Source organism: Sus scrofa, chromosome 13 (genome assembly GCF_054392235.1).
Source record: "Sus scrofa isolate SSC_HxYL_T2T_F1_AM1 chromosome 13, Sscrofa_HxYL_maternal_Yorkshire_Landrace_v2.0, whole genome shotgun sequence".
Taxonomy (NCBI): domain Eukaryota; kingdom Metazoa; phylum Chordata; class Mammalia; order Artiodactyla; family Suidae; genus Sus; species Sus scrofa.
The window spans coordinates 158490901-158510342 of NC_139395.1; the positions used below are offsets into that span (position 1 = coordinate 158490901).

Below are 19442 nucleotides of genomic sequence, written 5' to 3' on the forward strand. Positions count from 1 at the left end.
TTCCCAGCATGATACTGAGAATAGATGAGAACATATCCTTGGTTAGATCAATTAAAAATGATCACCTTTGTTTATTTATAATTATCACAGCAATTAAATGTACAGTCAATAAATCCAATTAAATTGTTCACTGATAGAGATTTTTATTTCTTTAAAATCTTCCTGATACAATAACAACATTCGGAATGTCTGCAAACACACAATGATCTTCTCAGTAAGAATGAACTCATATGAGGTAAGACTATTTTTTGGTCTAAACAATTTACTGATGGAAAAAAGAACAGGCCAAGCATATGTCCTGTTACATGTGTTACTTCTACCATCTACACACTATGTGACCTTGACCAAGGTAATTTAACTTTGTCAAATTCAATTCAATCAGCTGTAAATTTAAACTGATGCTATTTATCTTATGGCCACATCTACTATACAGGCTAAGTGAGGTGGTCCTCTAATTGAGGGGTTGGAGGGAGTTCCCATGTCAACCTTATTATGATGTTTACAATTATACCTGACAGTTATTTATTTCTATATAATTAGTTTAATTTTTGTCTATACCACTAGATTGCAAGTCTCAAGACATCAGGGAAACTATCTATTTTGTAAGTCCCTGAATCCTCAGCATCTGATTTAGTGCTAAACAGAAGACCCTTGATAAATGTTTATCAAATTAATTAATTAAGTTCTTATAAAGATCAAATTTTATTAATTCTAAAATCTGCTAATATGTAGTATTAAACTGTTCTCTATAGTATTGTAACTGCTTCTCATTCTTCTTTATACCCACAGAAGGAACGTCATGCCAGGGTGAGTGGGTAGTGAGAAAATATTTTTTGTAGAGGCTTCTGTCTATGTCACTATAAAAAGTCCCCTCAAATTAGTGAGTCAGCACCATTCTGGTTGTCTAACCTCATATAATTCCTTGAAGAAATATTACATTCGCCACCAGAAACAATTTGTTAACCAGACCACTCACTTGGAACTGGGCCTGGTCATGGGCCCCCAGGTTGATTCTATAGTCATGAGTGTTGGTGTCCTTTAGGACATTTGGTCCACCCCACACAGAGTAGAGGTTTAGAGGGCACTGTGAAAGGGAGAAACAGCCCTAGACAGAAACAGAAATTCTCAGAAAGGCATTCTGAAGTTTAGTTCCCCACTCCCACCCTAGCACAGGGACCAGGTTATGCTTTCTGTGCTTTCTGGGCTCTCGGGTGGAAGAGTGAGTGTAGTTGACATCTGGGGCATGGTAAACTCAGAGAGATGTGCTAAACTGAGTCCCTAATTCTGGCTCCCAAGTAAGTAGTTATTTTCATGCCACTTGCAGTCTCTGTTTCCTTGTTGGTTACAGGAGACCAATGGTGTTTTTCTAATAAATAAGTATTATATGTGTATCTCTGTGTTTGTGTGTTATAGGTACCCAATTCTTTATGAAGAAGAAAGGGTTCTACAGAATTTAAATATTATTAGCAGTCATGAAAATCATGAAACTAAAAGAAGTGAATGGGCTATAACTTTGAAGAAGATATAGGATAGTGGCCAATAAATTCAATAGGGTGGCAGTATGTGTCTTTAAGCTGGTAGGGTAAAGAAAGAAGGAATACAAGGTAAAGTTTGGACTTGTTTTCTTAGAAACAGTACAAGTAGATAAGACAAATTATGCTGATGGCTGTCTTAACATACAGAGCCAAAGAGCTGGTTTTTATTTAATATATGTGGAGAGGTTATTGAACACGGGACTGATGGAGAAAAATGTTTTAGAAAAATTGATTTGGCATTAAGTGATGGATTATATAAATATTTATAGGTGCTTATTGACCCCACAGGGGCATCTTTGAAATGTGTTCTCCTTGTTTAATTTCCTTTAAGTTTTATTTTGGCATCAGTAAAAAATCTGGAGATAGCTGAATGTATAAATCAAAACATTGCTCTTATTAATTAGATGTAAGAACTGTGTTAAGAAAAAATGCTTCAAAACAGATTGACTGATAGTACAGAAATGTTCTTTCTTTGCATAAACCCATAGAACTATGAACAACAAAAATTAAACTACGGTTTTCATGAAGTATTTGTGCAGTTTCAAGGATAAAACTCTAATCCCATTACAGTCCCTTGATGTAAGAGTTGTTGTTACTCTATTTTGTCTTTTGTTTTTGAAACATCAGATTAAGTTCTGGTGTGGCCTGCTAAAGGAAAATATTTTGTCATTGTAATAAGAAGGAATTCTTTTTCATTACACGTTTTATCCAAAATGAGAGACGCAAGATTTTTGTTTTGGAGAAGTAGGTAATTAGGTTCAAGAATAGCCTAATGTCAATATTTAAAAGTAATCCGCCCAATGGGTGTTTTACTTCATTGTGATTGTATTTATCAGAATTCAGAGTATTCTTTATAAGGAATTGATAAGATACATTCAATAGTAGCACCTCTCCAACAATTATGGATTGTAGTCTAAAAAGCTGTTGACAGACATTCTAATTATTCTAAATTTCTAAAGAATGAATTCTGCTATATTATTAGCAAAACTCACTAAATATTAATGAGCTTAGTGTAGTGTTGCAGTCAGATAAAATTATAAAAAGTAAATTTATACGTAGTAAAAATATGTGCAATAGTTATTATTCTACAAAAATGTAGTCATAAATGATAAAGAGTTCACATAAATGTCTATATTTTGAAGCATTTTCGTATGAAATGAGACTTTAGTGTGTAGAAAACTGTCCTAGGATTTTAATCCTGAAAACACTAGAGGATTCAGTTACTAAAGTAATAATCTAGAATGCTCTCAAAGTAAGTTGTTGGTTACATCCAGGTTTTTTTTTTTTCAAGCTGAATTTCAGGATGATGTTATGATCCTCAACTCTAAAAGTTAAGAAAATGCCTTATAGATATTACAAGAGAAATCTACCATTAAGCACTATTATTATAAATAACAAAAATGCTTTTGATTAAAAAAGAAAACAAAAAAGGAAAGATACATTTTATGTATATTATGATATTCACAATTTAAAACAAAAACCAAACTCTTAGGGAAAAAAATCCTTGTAGGAAAAATAGTAAATGTTAAATGATAAAAATGTTTATCATTAGATGGTAGGACTATTTTTATTTTTTAAATATTTTATGAATTTCCTAAACATACTAATCATTTTCTTTAAAATATTTTAAAATTGTTTTTTCATGATGGGAGTTTGAGTTTTTGATTTTATTATTTCTTTCAAATACTGTCCTAGCAACAAACAGTAGCCCGAAACTGTTCAGCTTGGAACACAGTTTAGAGTTCTTTTCCCCAACAGTGGTTGAAATGGCTTCCCTTTCTTCTCTCAGTAATAATATAATGATGATCATAATAGTGATGACAGACAGAAAAGACAAAGTAGCATGAATGTGGAAAGCATAACATACATTTCAAAGCAATTTTCACATAAATTTCCTCATCTGTTTCTCATGATATCAACTCTGTGAAGTAGATGGACTTATTTACCAAAAGGAATCATCCTTTTTTTGTGCCTGAACCCAAGGCAGGAGAGGATTAAAGGAACTATATAGCTGGCAAGGGAGGCATCTTGAATCTTGACTGAACCATTATTGATTCAACTAAGGAATTCACAAAACATCATGTTATATAAGGGACTTGAGCATCCAAGGATTTCGGTATCCAAGTTCTTGAAACAATTCCCCATGGATACTGAAGAATGATTACATAGACATCCCCACTTCCTTATTTTTAGAAATTTTATTGGTAGCAGTTCAGACTCTGGAGTCCTGGAAGAGCTCAATTTGTGACTTACAATTCCCAAGTCTAGATGAGTTGAGTAATCTATGGAGAAATTTGTAGGCTGATCGTAGTTTGGTTGACACCAAAAAATGCATCAGTAAATGAAGTGTTAACAGTAAAGTGGCTTTGACAAGTAGGAAGTGATTGCCAACAATGGTTTTCTGACTATCCTCAGTTAATTATTTTTTTTTTTGAAATTCTGTATAATTCATGGATTATGGATCAAAATACAATCAGAAATCTAGTAGCTAAGGTGCAGGTAACCAGAGTTTGGTCTTCATCTCTACAGTTGATTTGAGGCCAGACACTTAAAATCCTCAAACCTCAACTCATTTCTAGTACCATGCATTTAATGTCATAATAATATTTGTCAAGTTTATTAAACTCTTAGAAGTTAGGTACTAAGTAAGTGTCCTGTGGCATTATACCCATGCAATGACAAATGCCTACCAATTTCATAAAAGCTTTTCATGAGAATCAAATGTCTCTATACAAAAAATAAATTCTCTTGAATGCAGTACAAGATCAGCTTCTTATTTTATTACAATTTAATGTGATTTTATTGGAAATGACTAGGTAACCATTGCTATCCTCAGCAGAACAGGGAAATTTTCATTGTCCTAAAAGACATCAATCATGTTTTTTGTTTAAGTGATCACAAATGAATTCATAGTCCAATCTCTTTACTGCTGACCTGTCTTACCATACAATTTGAATACTATATAAAAGATACTTTCTTTTATATACAACAGTAATGGTGAAACATTGAACTAGACATTAAATGAAGTACCCTGAAGAGGTCACTATAATAAAATGAGTGTTCTCATTTGTTTTGTCACCAGTCTCTGGGTTTCTTAAGAGGTTTGCCGATACTGTCTTTGATCATGTTGATCTACTTAGCCTAGACTGTTCTTCTTCATCACCTTTAATATATGAGAAATGAATTCAAAGTCAGCTACTCCATGAGACCTCAGTATTGATTATAGAACTTCGCTTTAGAGTGTTCTCTATTTATTCAGATTTTTGGAATTCTTTTCTCTTCAATATCAAGAATTATTCAGCACAAATTCCATTTGATGGAAGGAGTTCAGAAGTGATTATTATAGACTATATCTGTGAGAAGGATGAATCTGAGGGTAAACTTAAGTTGTTCTCAGGTTTTTTTCTGAGCCTGTGTCTTACTCTGGCCATGTGCAGTTATCCTTTAATTTTCCTCATATATGTCATTGTTTTTAAATATCTTATTCTTCATTGCCTTGCTCCCAAGAGTGGAAAAAAAGTGAAAATGAGGGGGAAAATGTTGACATCCCTTTAAGTCCTCTGAAATTACCTTCAGTCAGAAGGGGAAGGAGTTTGCAATAATGGGAGGAGGTAAAAGAACAAGAGCCTCCTCTTTCTTCTCTTCATATCTGTGTTGTGAACCAGTCAGAGAGCAGACCTATAATCTTTGGAAGACAGGGGTCCTTTTGCTTACCCTGAAATCTGCAAGCAGGTGCAGGCTCCTCCAGTAACACATACACAGCTGCTCACCACGGGGCTTAATGGTGGGCAGTATGTAGCTGCTACTGTGTTAAGAACTGAAATTGACCATAATTAACCACAATTTACTATGTAAGCATCTCTTGGAAGTTGCAAGCCTTTAATGGATGCCAGAGTTCCAAAAGAGTTATATCAACTGGATTCTACAATTGTCTTGGTTTCTGATTCCTCCTACTTTACCATCTACCCAGAATCCTCCTTGTCTTCTGATAGTTTTATACTAAATTCTTGTTCTCGTTAATTCTTAATTGTGTATTTATAGACTGCCCACTTTTAGCTGCCTTGTGTTTCCTCAAACATCTCTTCTATTCTCCAAAACCTACTGCAACCGCAATGTTGTTATGTAAGTAGACTTTTTAAAAGATTTGATAATAAAGGGTCATTGAATGTAGCACAAAATAAAAACATTTAGAATTACATTTTTTTTTTGTTTTAATACTCTGTTCATCCTGACTTTACTAAATCTATGTATTAGTTTGCTAGAGCTACCATAACAAAATACCATAGACCAGGGGCCTTAAACAACTGAAATTAATTTCCTTACTGTTCAGGAGCCCGGAGGTCTGAGATAAAGGTGCTAGCAGGGTTGGGCTCTTCTGAAGCCTCTCTTCTTGGCTGCACATGGCTGCCTTCTTATTGCCTCTTCACATTGTCATCCTTCTGTGTGCACATACCCCTGATGTCTTTAACTCTTCTTGTATAAGGACTCACTCTAGTCATATTGGTTGGAGACTCACTCTAGAAGTCTTATCTCCCCAAACAGTTAAATTCTATGATATGAGGAGTTGGAACTTCAATTTATGAGTTTTGGGTGGACATAGTTCAAACCGTGACAGTCTGTTTCCCCCTAAGACTAAAGACTGCCTTCATGTTCCTCATGTGACCTTTTTCCTCTTCCTCTTCTCCAGATTCCTGTGCCACTCCACAAAACATTTCTTTATTCTAGAGCTGCTTCAAGAGCTGCCAGAGGGCAAGCCCACATTCCTGTTCTTCATTACTTCCAGATCTCCCTTCCTCTTGGTAGACCTACCAGGGTGGAGAGAGGGAATATAACCAAAGGGTTTTGAAAGAGGTTTTCCAGATGCTAAGAGTAATTATCTCCTCAGAATGAATGCTTCTATCCTTGTGGCTCAAATTGCAGCCAGTGTTGTAAATAATATTTTTTTCTAACCACTCACCTGTGTATCACACCCAGATCTTTATTAAAACTATTTGCCGTATCTGCGTGCCTCAGCCTATAGATCCTAAGGTCTTTTTAGGCAGAGGCTCTGTCTTTATTATTGTATTCCTAAGCCTTCATATCACAGGATCTGCTTTTTTCTACCTTTCTTCTTTATGCTCATGGAAAAGCTCTGCATTTCCCTCAATGTTACACACTTAAATTACTTCTTGTTTAAAACTTAAAGCTAACTTTTATACATTAGATCTTAAGCTTCTTGAATTGGTCCTTAAACAGTACCTATGTATTTCCATTAGCAAAAATTACTTTATATCAGTTCTAGAACTTCTATTATTAATCTCATAGCTACCTAGGTTTATCAAAAACAAACATTCTTTTCTGAGGAGGTAAAACTCTAGTTAGCTATGAATTTATGTTTTATGTTTTTAAATACTACCTGTTTTTGTAATTTTATATAGGGAAGATTTCTAGCCAACCATGGATGATTTTTTTCAGTTAAATTATATATATGTACATACATACATATGAGCAATTATATATGCATATTACCTAGGTCTTGAAAATATTTTTTTTCTGGGAAAAATTGTGTTTCTTATGTCCTGGCTTCTGTCTCTGATGGCCAAAGCTTTTGTTACTTCTCTGAAAAATAACCCCACTATTAATAGAAGTGCTGACCTCTATTATAACCTGTCCTGATGAAGCATTCAGTCATTAATGGTTCCTTCACCATGTCACATTCTCAGATAGTAAATTCTATTAAAAGTGTCCAATATGATCGTAGGCATTGTCTTTCCTTTGGATTTGAATGCCAAGAAACCTATTTGACTGGAGCCAGCTTTTCCAAACTAGTTAGTCATCTTTTAGAGGAAGCCAATGAAGTATATTTAGAGCCAGTCTAAATACTATTCACCTAACTTTGAGCATGTTTTATTGAAAAAAATTTAAGTTAGTTTGCCTCCAGTTGGTCTCTTACTTTGGAATCTAGATAATCACTGTCAGTTATAGAGATTTGTTTTAACTGTTATATATAATCTTCTGATATACAGGTGGGCTACATGAGTATTAACCAAGTTATTTGGAGAGCTTACAGAAGAGTCCACATGATTCCCGCCCACTCTTGGCAATCACCTCTTTTGGATTTATGAGTATAAGTTTGCCTTCAGCCTTGTTTTACTGTATATTATCATGGTTTTAACTTGTCAGAAGAGGTTCACCCCACCTCCTCTGTGCACAGCTGCAAAAGAACACGGTATGCATCCCTCTGAGCCTTTACCAGTGCTCTTCTCACACTATTAATTAAATGAGAAATATTATTACAGCATTTAGAAGAACCTATTAGGCAGCTAAAATTTTCCACCCATTTGCATTTACCAGAAGCAGTTTTGCTCCCACTCATTCACCTGCCGCTCATGTCCTTAGGTTAGGAGAATGTTCATTTGTGCTTATAGACAAGCACATTCTGAGATAGCATATAGTCACAGTCTTTAGGTCTGGAAAGAATGCGTCGGGAAACAAAAATAAGAGAACCAGTGAATAATTATTTGTGCTTGTAAGTAGTGGTTTCATGACATAAATGGAAAGGTAAGAAAATGAATAAATATAAAAAAGGCAAAGAAATACCTCATTCAGATAGATGAAGAAACTTAGGTCAAAAAGAAGTATACTTGATAGAAGATGAGGAAATAAAAGTGATACACAAACTTAAGATATATTTAAGTTCTAACATCTTTGTAATAGGTGACCATTTGACTTTTCTTTTTGTGTTTTATGAAGTGTTTAGCACACATATACTCCAGGCCCAGCTTAGGAAATAGATCAGTGGTACTATGTTGAGGATCAGTGGTTGTGATTTCTCTAGTGTAAGTCCTCAGATATACATATTCAAGAAATACAGGATCTTGGAGTTCTCTTCATGGCTCAGCAGTTAACAAACCCGACTAGGATCCATGAAGATGTGGTTTGATTCCTGGCTACACTCAGTGGGTTAAAGATCCGCCGTTGCCATGAGCTGTGGTGTAGGTCGCAGATGCAGCTCGGATCTGGCATTGCTGTGGCTGTGGCATAGGCTGGCATCTGTAGCTCTGATTTGCCCCCTAGCCTGGGAACTTCCATGTGCCATGGGTGTGGCCCTAAAAACCAAAATAAAATAAAATAAAATAAAATAGAAATATAGGATCTTATTGGGTTATGCCCATACCTTTGACTCTTCTAATGCAATGATCCAATTATCTCACCTAATCTAATCAGTTGTTATTAAACAGGTTGTTAATGTCTAATGTGCCATTTGGAAGTGTTTAGGTAGTGTTTACATAAGGCATGGGAGTAATTGTTTTAGGTACAAGATATGCCAGCTGCCTTATTTCCCAAGTCTGGCAAATTAAATCAGTTCATACCCTCCCCTACTATTCATATTTTGTGATAGGCTAGGCAATGCACATGTAGAAAATGGCTCAAGAAAACAATGTAGCATGTGACTGCTAAGAAATATTCAAAAAATACTATAATATGGCAAAATAAATAGGTCTTTGACTTTGGTACCTAGAATTATTCCTTAATCCCAGTCACCATTATTAAGGCAAAGTGAAGAAGGTAAACCTTAAGTGCACAGAATGGATCTACCATTTCTGAATTTCCAGCCCTTAACACTAAGTAGCTACTCAGTAAATGATTTTCTAAATTAATAAATGAACAAATGCATTGCTTCTCAGGCACATCCTCCCAAACATCCTTGGAGATCAAATGCTTGGACTTCTTTGATCCTTTGAATCTTTCTTCCATGTTTCCTTGAAATTTTTTATTCATTTATGTAAAAATATGTGTGAGAAGGTCCTGAATAATAGTTCTGTGTGCAGACAAATATGAATGGCCACTTAAAGACACAGTGATAGATAGTTTGAGTAGTTAGTGCCAAAAACTGTTACTAGAAAAATGCTCTGATTCTCATTGCTTATCAATCCTGGTCTTCGCCTTCATGAAAAGTTGACAAATCGTGGAAAGAAATGCTTTTGATAGAGGTAAGATTTGACCTCAAGGAAATACAGTCTCTCTTGGCCCACTGCACTAGAAAAACACCTACAAAAAGTTTACTTCAAGTAAACTGTAGTTCATTCTCCAGGGTGTTGTCTTGGACCTAGGCCATCCTAGGGACTAAACCTAAGAAGACTCCCATTGAGTTCCTGCCTTCAGGTTCTATTCCCTGGTGTTTTATTTTCCAAGGCCCTACCCAAAAGCTGCTTAAGAGCATAGGCTATGATATAGGTACTTGGAGCTAGGTCTACCTCTGACATTATTCTCTGTTATCAAGATGACATGATTGGTCTAATACAGAGTGCTCACATAGAGCTATGTTAAAGAGAGGACAAGTCTATATCTTTATTATTTCTGCCATTTGAAAAGTTTCAGCATCTTGATTCTGTGTGTTTATATCATACCAAAAAATTCTCTTCTTTCAGACCTACTAATTCAAGGGGAAATAATCTTTACACATTGGTTGATGAATGAATGAATGAATTAATTAAAATATATTACTTACATAGTATAAATGCACCTTAGTGTAGATAAGAACTAGACCCAGAGTCTCTATCCTCAATAAGTTTAAAATACAGCTTAAAATATAATACTTTATAGTAACCACCATTGAAAGATTCAAGTAAACCAAAATTTCTTTCACGGCAGCCAGATTTTCTTTAGTATGGCAAAAGATATTTCATACATGGTAGATCTACCAAAGGTAGATGGGCAGATATTTAAATATAGTCCAAAGTTTATAACTGGACTATTTATTTCTTTATATCCTACATAACTCCAAAAGCACTCTTAAGTGGGGAAGAATAATTATTGGCTACATTTTTCAAATCCATATTTTTAAATTAACAGTTCTTAGCTTTTTATTTGTAGACATTACTGTTTGGAAAATTGTACTGAAACCAGTAGAATCTATCATTAAAACCTAATATGTGAACACCTTATATTTTATTCCATAGTAGAGACTTTTACTCAGTCAAGGTTTTTGTATAGAAACAGGTCTACATAAAGACAAAATGTCTTTCATCTAGATCATCACTCATATCAAAGTTTAAAAAAAAAACATTCTAGCCAAGACATGGAAACAACCCAAATGTGCATTAACAGCTGATTGGATTAGGAAGATGTAGTATATATACACAATGGAATACTACTCAGCCATAAAAAAGAATGACATAATGCCATTTGCAGCAACATGGATGGAACTAGAGACTCTCATCCTGAGTGAAGTAAGTCAGAAAGAGAAAGACAAATACCATTATGATATCACTTATATTGGAATCTAATATATGGCACAAATGAACCTTTCCACAGAAAAGAAAATCATGGACTTAGAGAATAGACTTGTGGATGCCAAGGGGGAAGGGGAGGGAGTGGGGTAGTTGGGGAGCTTGGGGTTAATAGATACAAACTATTGCCTTTGGAATGGATTAGCAATGAGATCCTGCTGTGTAGCACTGGGAACTATGTCTAGTTACTAATGATGGAGCATGATAATCTGAGAAAATAGAATGTGTATATGTTTGTGTAACTGTGTCACCATGCTATACAGTAGAAAAAAAATGTATTGGGGAAATAACTATTAAAAATAAATAAATAAAAGCTGCAAAAAGAAAAAAAGAAAAAGCAGATTCTTCTAACAAAAAAACAAACAAACAAAAAACATTCTAGGAGTTCCCATTGTGTTGCAGTGGAAACGAATTGGACTAGGAACCATGAGGTTACGTGCTTGATCCCTGACCTCTCTAAGTGGGTTAAGGATCCGGCGTTGCCTTGAGCTGTGGTGTAGGTTGCAGATGTGATTCCGATCCTGCATTGCTGTGGCTATGGCGTAGGCTGGCAGCTGTAGCTCCAATTCAGACCCTAGCCTGGGAACCTCCATATACCGTGGTTGCAGCTCTAAAAAGCCCAAAAAAAAAAAAAAAAAAAAAAAAAAATCTAACTGGTGAATTTATTATTGTATTCTAGCACTGAGCATAACTAATACGCTTCCGTTTTGTTGTTGTTTGTTAGTTCATTTGTATTTTATTCTCCTGTCAGATGAAACTTGGCATAACAAAGCTTACTTTCCTTCCAAGTGTGGGGAGAATCTTAGGCTTCTCTTCCATTCCCTCTTGTATGTCCTTGCAATTGATGTTACTGCCTTGTTCCAAAGATTGTTGTCATCCACCAACTCTCCTATCCTTATATATCCTCACACATTAGCTTCCTACTGAAGTCCAGCAAATACATACACTGAATGAAGGGATTTGGCCTGACAGAATACATTTCTTTTATTTCTGTAAAAGCAACTACCTTTTTTTGGGGGGAATTGACACTCCTGCCTTCTACCTGTTGCTTTTTCCACCATCAACCATGAAGCCTTCTTTGTCTTGGTTAGTGCACTGGACTGAACTGGTCTCCTCAGCACTCTTGAGTGTGGAGCCTCAGTGGAAGCTAGAAGTGCTGGGTTGTGGAGTGGGATGGGAAGTGATTGGAACTCATGCACCCTAGAGGTGAGACCTCAGGAGACCCTCTGTGGCTTCCTGCCTCCACACTCTCTAAAGGTTCCTTGTTATTTTACTTCCTTAAGATCTGAGAGTTCAACTGAAATTTTTTTTTTTTTTGTTTTTATTCTCTGTCTTAACCTTGTGAAGCCGGTCAGTTCCATTTTTCCCCTTACTTTAAGCCTTGGTGGAAATTTCTGTTGCTTTCAATGAAGAGCATGAACTGATATAAAACATTTTTAAGAGTCTGTTATCAGGGTTTATTATTTATTTGTATTAGCTTTGGAACAAGATAATTGGGCCCAGTGGTTATAAACCTTACCCAAAAATCCATTCAGTACATACATAAAATTGGTCTTTAAAAAACATTTGGTTTGCATACTCAACCATCTCTTTGAGGATTATACTCTGTATATGAACATTTTGTTTTACTGTCTTATGATATGCAGGGTGAATTATGGTTTTAAGTGTCCTAGACCAGGCTTTTGTTAATGATTTTAGTTACCACTGTGCATGATTTTGGCTTATCTGCTTTACTTTTTAAACCCATAGGTGTCATCCATCATCAATATTCAGAGTAATCTCATCAGGACACTCATTGTCTTTTTTGAACTTGAAAAGACTTTGATTCCATAAAGTCTCCAGTGATTTCAAAAAATATTCATATTTGTCAAAGAAAATTCTGGTAATTTGCTTTTCAGGGAAAATGTTGAAAATAATTACTTTTTAATAAAATATAACCAATTTTTCCATTTAATTACATAGAGATTAATTAAATGAATGAAATCTGCTTTTATCTTATTATAAAATTATAGTTTTCAACATTAACTCTAACAAGTAATATCGGGGTAGTCAGATCTAGTGATCATGTTTCACAATTTGATGATCTTGCTGTAAGGTTAAATTATGGGGCTAACTCTTGATTAGGTCTATAATTATAAGAAACTGACTTTCTATGGAAATAATTTTTAAAAGATATTTTCATATCATCATTCCTAATCAGCAGGAAAGCTTATTTTTTTAAGAAAAGAATCAACTTAAAAGAAAATGCAAAGCAGATCATATGAATTTTTCTTTTTATTGCAGATACTCAAATCCTAATATTTAGAATATATATGCACTTATACATGTGTAAAATATATACATGTGCTGAACCCAAGTTATCTTTATATAGTAGATTTCAAATTATAGAATCTGTAGCTAAAAGAATCAACTACTGACTTTAATTAATAAAAAGACCAGTTGCATATTGTTGCATAAGAAACAACATCCATAGTAGAATGCTGAGGAATTAGTCATGCCATTTAGATGGATGTGTTGTGTGATTTATCCAATATTCTGAATCCTCTTTTCCTCAATGAAATATCACACACACACACACACACACACACACAGCACTTTTTCTGCAGCATTGGAAGTCTGTGGCTTTCTCCATCTTCCCTTACACAATCACAAAACTATTGATGGTTCCCCCATTGCCTACTCAGTTTTATTTCCTTAGAGAATGCATGAGTCCTAGATATATGTTTGGTCTTTCCTCTGGTGGACCCTCAGGCAATCTACCATAAAATTCTGCACTTACATGAAATGCCCAATTCAGCTTTAAACTTGTCAGATCTCTTCAGTCCCAATGAGCTCAAAATTTTCTTTTCTTTGATCATTCTATAAATTCAACAAAGGCTAACTCTAAAAAGATATTTGGTAATTAGCAGAACCATGGCTCAGACAGTAGTGGAGACAGTCAAGCATGGGTGGCTAGGCCTGATGGTCAAGGTGTTTCTAAAAAGATGGGTAAAATAGGATACAGGCAGGGAGGCAGGCAGCATCAGCAAGATCTGCAGTTTGCATCCAATTATTTGCTCCTAGAAATGCCTGCTTTGGATTTTAATTCAAGGATAGTCTTCGAAAGGATCAGAGATGTATAGTTGGAAGAGATAAGATAATTGCTTAATCTTAGAATTTGAGTATAAAAATAAAGCAAGACTAACTATTCTGTAACTTTAGATCTCCTGAAATGTTCACTGATCAGTGTTAAATATAAATGTTGATGTTAAAAGAAAATGGTGGGAAAGATTCTACAGACCCTGATAATTCTTTTCAGCCAAACTCTATTACTCATACTCTAGCTTGCTATTCAGAAGGAAAGAAAAAACAATAAACCATTGAATGGCTATACATTCTAGGTATCTTAGAAGCTCTTCTACATGATTTTCATACACTTTCTCTTAATTGAATCATTTGGTTAGTAGATTCAAAGTATTATTTCTTAAAGTTGATCTAATAATGTATAATCCACTGCTTATGTGAATATGTACATACCTGTAAACTTTCAGTGGAATTTACATAACTAAGGCATTCTATTATATTAAAATATGGCATGGAAAATGAATTTTACGACTTTTATTACATAATATCCTGATATGTACACTTACACACGTCTCCTCTTTTCCCATTTTTATATTATCATTGGGCTGGATAGTAGCAGAAAGAGGTTTATGTTATCCTCATTTCAGCTCAGTTTTAAAGATACATATATAACACTTCAATTCAGTGCGGAATTATAGAGTGTCCTCTACATGCAGTGTACTATCTGAGGAGCTGTGGAAAAAAACCCACATGATGGGGAGACTTAATCCCTAACTTCAAGGTGGGTATAGTCCTGTTAAGAAAATAAACCTTGTGAACATGAGGCAATTAAATAACAATACCAAGACAGTTTATAATAAAGTGTTAAATTAAATATCATCAAGTACCATGATTATATGGTTCAAACTATATAACTCTTATGTGCAGAACTAGCCTGAGTTAATTGATCATTTTGCATAATTCAGCAAGAGATAGAGGGATATAATTTATCTTTGCCTGAATTTTCCCAGGCAGGTCACCCATCCCTTTTTAATAACTTAGTCACATTCCCAGGCATGTGGCACTATTAACCCTCATTTCTTCTTGGTTTGCCTGTAGCTACATCTCAGTCTCATGATCCTCATGCTATTATTTAAGTATCATACCCAGATTAACTTGAGGTCAGACCAGAAATAATCACTGCCATCTAGAAGGTATTTGGAACACAAGAACAAGTAGCGAAGACTCTGAGGGTACAGAGCACAGCTGAATGAGTTGTAGAGGAGGTGAACTGTATCTGTAATCCTAACTGGATTGGATATGAAGATATTCCAAATCCTATGGAAAGATATAAGCATTTCTGTGTACAGGCAACTAATGACAAACTTAGGACAGGCCATTCCACGCTGGAGCAGATAACCTATATAACTACACTAGGAGACCCCAAGACAATCCTTTGACTGTGTTCTGTAAGGCAGTAAAACAACTGATGCTTGTTAAAATGGAATACCTGTGGATTAAAGAAAATAATCAACTGATATATTTTATAATTAGTTACAAGAAAAACTATTAATATGAAAACATGTTTTAGAAATTAAACAGATAGTTATTTGAATGTTTTTTTAATGTTTTGAGGCACACAGTATTCTCTGGAGAGGCAAGGTAAAGGAACTACAACTGTATCTTTCTCTAACAGAATGTTTCCATATTAGATCTTAAAACTCCAAAGAGATTTATCTACTGACCTACCATTAGAATGTCTCTTGTGGACACTATAAAGTAAACAAGGCTGGTTGGACTCTTCCTACTCCTGTCTTCACCTGTGCCTTCTCTTGCTGCTCCTCAGTTTCTCTTTGTACTGCTCTCCATGTGAAGTCCTGGCTTCTCATTAAAATGCTCCCTTTCCATTTGGCCATGACTGGCATGCTCTGAAACAGTCTCTTCTCCTCCTTTCCCATCCAACTTTCTCCTGGTATACCTATCAGAACCCTGTTCTCTTCCAGATACCTGGATGACCAACCCCATATGAAGGTTAAGTGGTTTTGTAAGTATCCCCTCTGTTGACAATTAACCTTAATAGTGATAATGTCAGAGAAGTCAGGAAGTATTTTTTTAAGATAAGTGGAGCTTTCTGCTTGAATACCTAGAGTAGTGTCTGCATTCTCTATCTGTACATATGGCAGAGCCTGATTAACCTTTTAACCAAATTAAAAGAGCTGATAAAAAATCATGTCACAATCTCTGAAGGGTTAGCTAGAATTACCTCTGGTATCGTCACCCATGTTTTCATACTCTATTACATGGAAGAATATTCACATGTTGCTGATATTGATATATTTGAATAAGGAGTTAGCTGGTGCTTGTACCTGAGAAGAAATGAGATAATGCCTTTGTTTGGCTTCTGGTTAATACTAGCCATGAACATTCCAAGAGCTCCCAATGTATTTACCCACATCCTGCATGAGCTGGAGCCAGTTTGAAGGGAATGGTTCCAGGTAGCAATAATGTCTTTCACATTTTCAGCAGCAATCCAGATAAACAGACAACAGCTTTGAGGGCTATGCTTTTATTTATTTAATTGGTTCATCACTGCCATTGATTCTTAGTTTTCTGTGGAGTATTCCATTAATCAACAGAAAGAGTCTGTTTAGTCCAGGCTGAGGAACTCTGTTGAGAAAGAACATCATTACACATAATGTGAGAGTCAGGATGGATGGGTATATGTATGAATATGCTGCTGACTCTGGAAAGTTCTTCAGGATCGTTTCCCAACCCAGCAGAGGCCAGCCCTCTCCGCAGTTCCCCTGTCAGGTGCTGAAGCCACCTTTCCATTATTCAATGCTGAGGTGTCCTCATTATTTTTCTTCTCCCTTCAGATGTTTAGCTTTTGATCATTTTCCTGTTTCATAGCACCTCCACTGGGAAGGTAGGGTATAGAGCAGAAACAAAGGCAAACCTCAAACAAATCAATTGTATTATGTGTAGAACACAGCAGGTGTGTTACTTTCATGTCAGCTGTGCAGCTCTTTAGTTTCTTCTCCTCGTCTAAGTCCCAGCTCCCACATTCCTCCTGCCTTTATGGAAACCATTTCTCCAGACTTTCAGGCAGTCTTCGGGGCTATGAGAGAAAACTTCTTTACAGAAACTACTGAGGATGTTCTGTATATAAATTCCCCAGAGTTACATTGGTATAGAGCATGTAGCATCATCAATTAAACCTTTTCTGTACCTAACCCACATATAACCTCTGCTGACCTCAGTTACCTTATCGACCAAACCCTGGAGTGTACTTAAGTGATAAAAGAACATGTTTGTATTTCAGTTCCACCTGTATTTATTGAGCACCTACTGTGTGCTGTGACAGAAAATTTATTAATCTGATTTTTGGTATTTTCCAATCCTCCATTTAATTCTTACTTACTCTAATTTGCTTAATTGTTTCAATGTCAAAAGTAACATTCCCAATAAAAAATGTAAGAAGATATTAATAACCTTCCTCAACCTTGCCCCCTCGCTGTCCCTCTACTTCTTGAAGTTACTAAGTTTAATACTGTGGTATATTCTCTTTTATACATTTCTTAATGTTCATACAAAATATACAAACATATGCACATTCTCAGAAAACAGAAATATACTTTACCTTCTCACCTCTTTTTCAGAGTGTTCTGATGTCTTTTCCCCCCAAGACACATGCCCTAACCATCTTATTTAAAATTAGGATTCCCTGGAGTTCCTGTTGTGGCTCACTGGTCAATGAACCCGAATAGAATCCATGAGGATGCAGGGTCAATCAGTGGGTTAAGGATCTGGGATTGGTGTGGGCTGTGGTATAGGTCACAGACGCTGCTCAGATCCTGTGTTGCTGTGGCTGTGGCATAGGCTGGCAACTGCAGCTCCAGTTCAGCCCTTAGCTTGGGAACCTACATATGCCTGGGGTGTGGCTATAAAAAGACAAAAATAAAGAAATAAATAAAATAAGGATTTCCCCAAACCAAGTAACTGTTTCCTAAGTTATTTCCTGTATGCAACTACGCTACTTGATTTTTTTTCCCTATAGTATTTATCACCACTGGATAAGCAATATATTTTTTATTTTTTTCTAGACCCCTGCCCACTAGAATATAAGCTCCTTGAATTGAAGGTCAGGAGCTGTTTTTTATTACTTTATTATTGTTGTAATTCAGTGCTATAAAAACACTGTGGTAGTCAGTGCTCAAATATTATTTTTAGATTCTGTGTACGTATGTGTGTACATATATATATGAGTATATATGCCATATGAATATATATAAATATTATGTTTATATACATATATACACATATATATGAATATATATATATACATATATACACACACACACATATGACAAAAGCTGCAGCTCTGATTTGATCCCTGGCCTGGGAACTTCCATATGCCCCAGGTGCAGCCATAAAAAGCAGAAAAAACAAGTAATACATGTTTTAAATTTAATAAATATTTCCAATTAATTTCCAAACAAGTTGTAGAGTTCATACTATCACTAGCAGTGAATAAGAGTGTCAGTTTTCCTCATCAGGAAATTTTGGATGTTTTCATATGTCATTGTATTGATTTTTAAATTTTTACAGAAGTAATTGGTTAATAAAAAAACTGTTTTTGAAAACAGCTTCTAGTGAGGATTAATCCTGTGACTGGCAATGAATACTGATGGCGTATTGCTTCACCAGTAGAAAATGCCTATAACTAAAGTCTTCAGTGCAGTAGGAGTGAAGGGTAATTGCTGTTGGTTTCACAATCTTGTACCTTTAATTTACTATTAAGGACACTGGGATTTAGAGAACGCCTGTTCCTAACAATGGAGCTGTTCTAATTACTACTGCCCTTTCCTTCACGTAGGATAGGGTGAACCAACCCTTTAATATCAGGTGCCTTGTTAAAGAAAAGGGAGTTGAACACATGACAGTGAAGTTGTATGCCAAGGACACTAGGCTTTTGGTGTGTTGGTGCTGGGCTAGGGATTCACCTAGTTCACATGACTATGGCTCAGTTTATTCTGACGGGGATCAAATTAATCATGTTTAGGCATGAAGAGAATATGATTCTTTGTCTACATAAAAAAGGGGCTATAAATGAGAAATGAGGTAAATCTTATTCACTTGTGGAATTCCAAACCTATTGTGAATAATTTCTATCCTTAGGATGGCCTTACAATTTATTGTTTGGACTTTGAAGCTTTGAGAGTGGAAAGAGTGCTGCTGATAATTATGCTGTGGTAGCAGGTATACCGAGCAGGCTGAGGTGTTTGATCACTCTGCATATCCTAGACTTTCATTTTCTACTTCTCTTACATAAATACTTCAAAGTCTACTTGTAAAAAATATTGAATAAGTGATAGACAGTGATATTTTCCATCTTATTTACTTCTTCATATCTGTTATTCCCTGTCCTTCTTTCCATCTCTCATTTGATTTTTTCCCCATTTCTCCACATTGCCATATTCCTTTATCTTCAAAAGGCAGTATTTCCATTTCCAATTGTTAAGATTATAAATAAGAGAAGAAGATCACCTGAAATCCACAGTGAATTTCTTGGGTTCTATTGTAGATGAATCAT

General features: G+C 35.4%; 1 protein-coding gene across 4 annotated transcripts in view; it reads left to right on the forward strand.

Annotated features, from left to right (window-relative positions):
- Positions 1-19442, forward strand: part of LSAMP (limbic system associated membrane protein) — a 626714-nt gene that overhangs the window by 63554 nt on the left and 543718 nt on the right.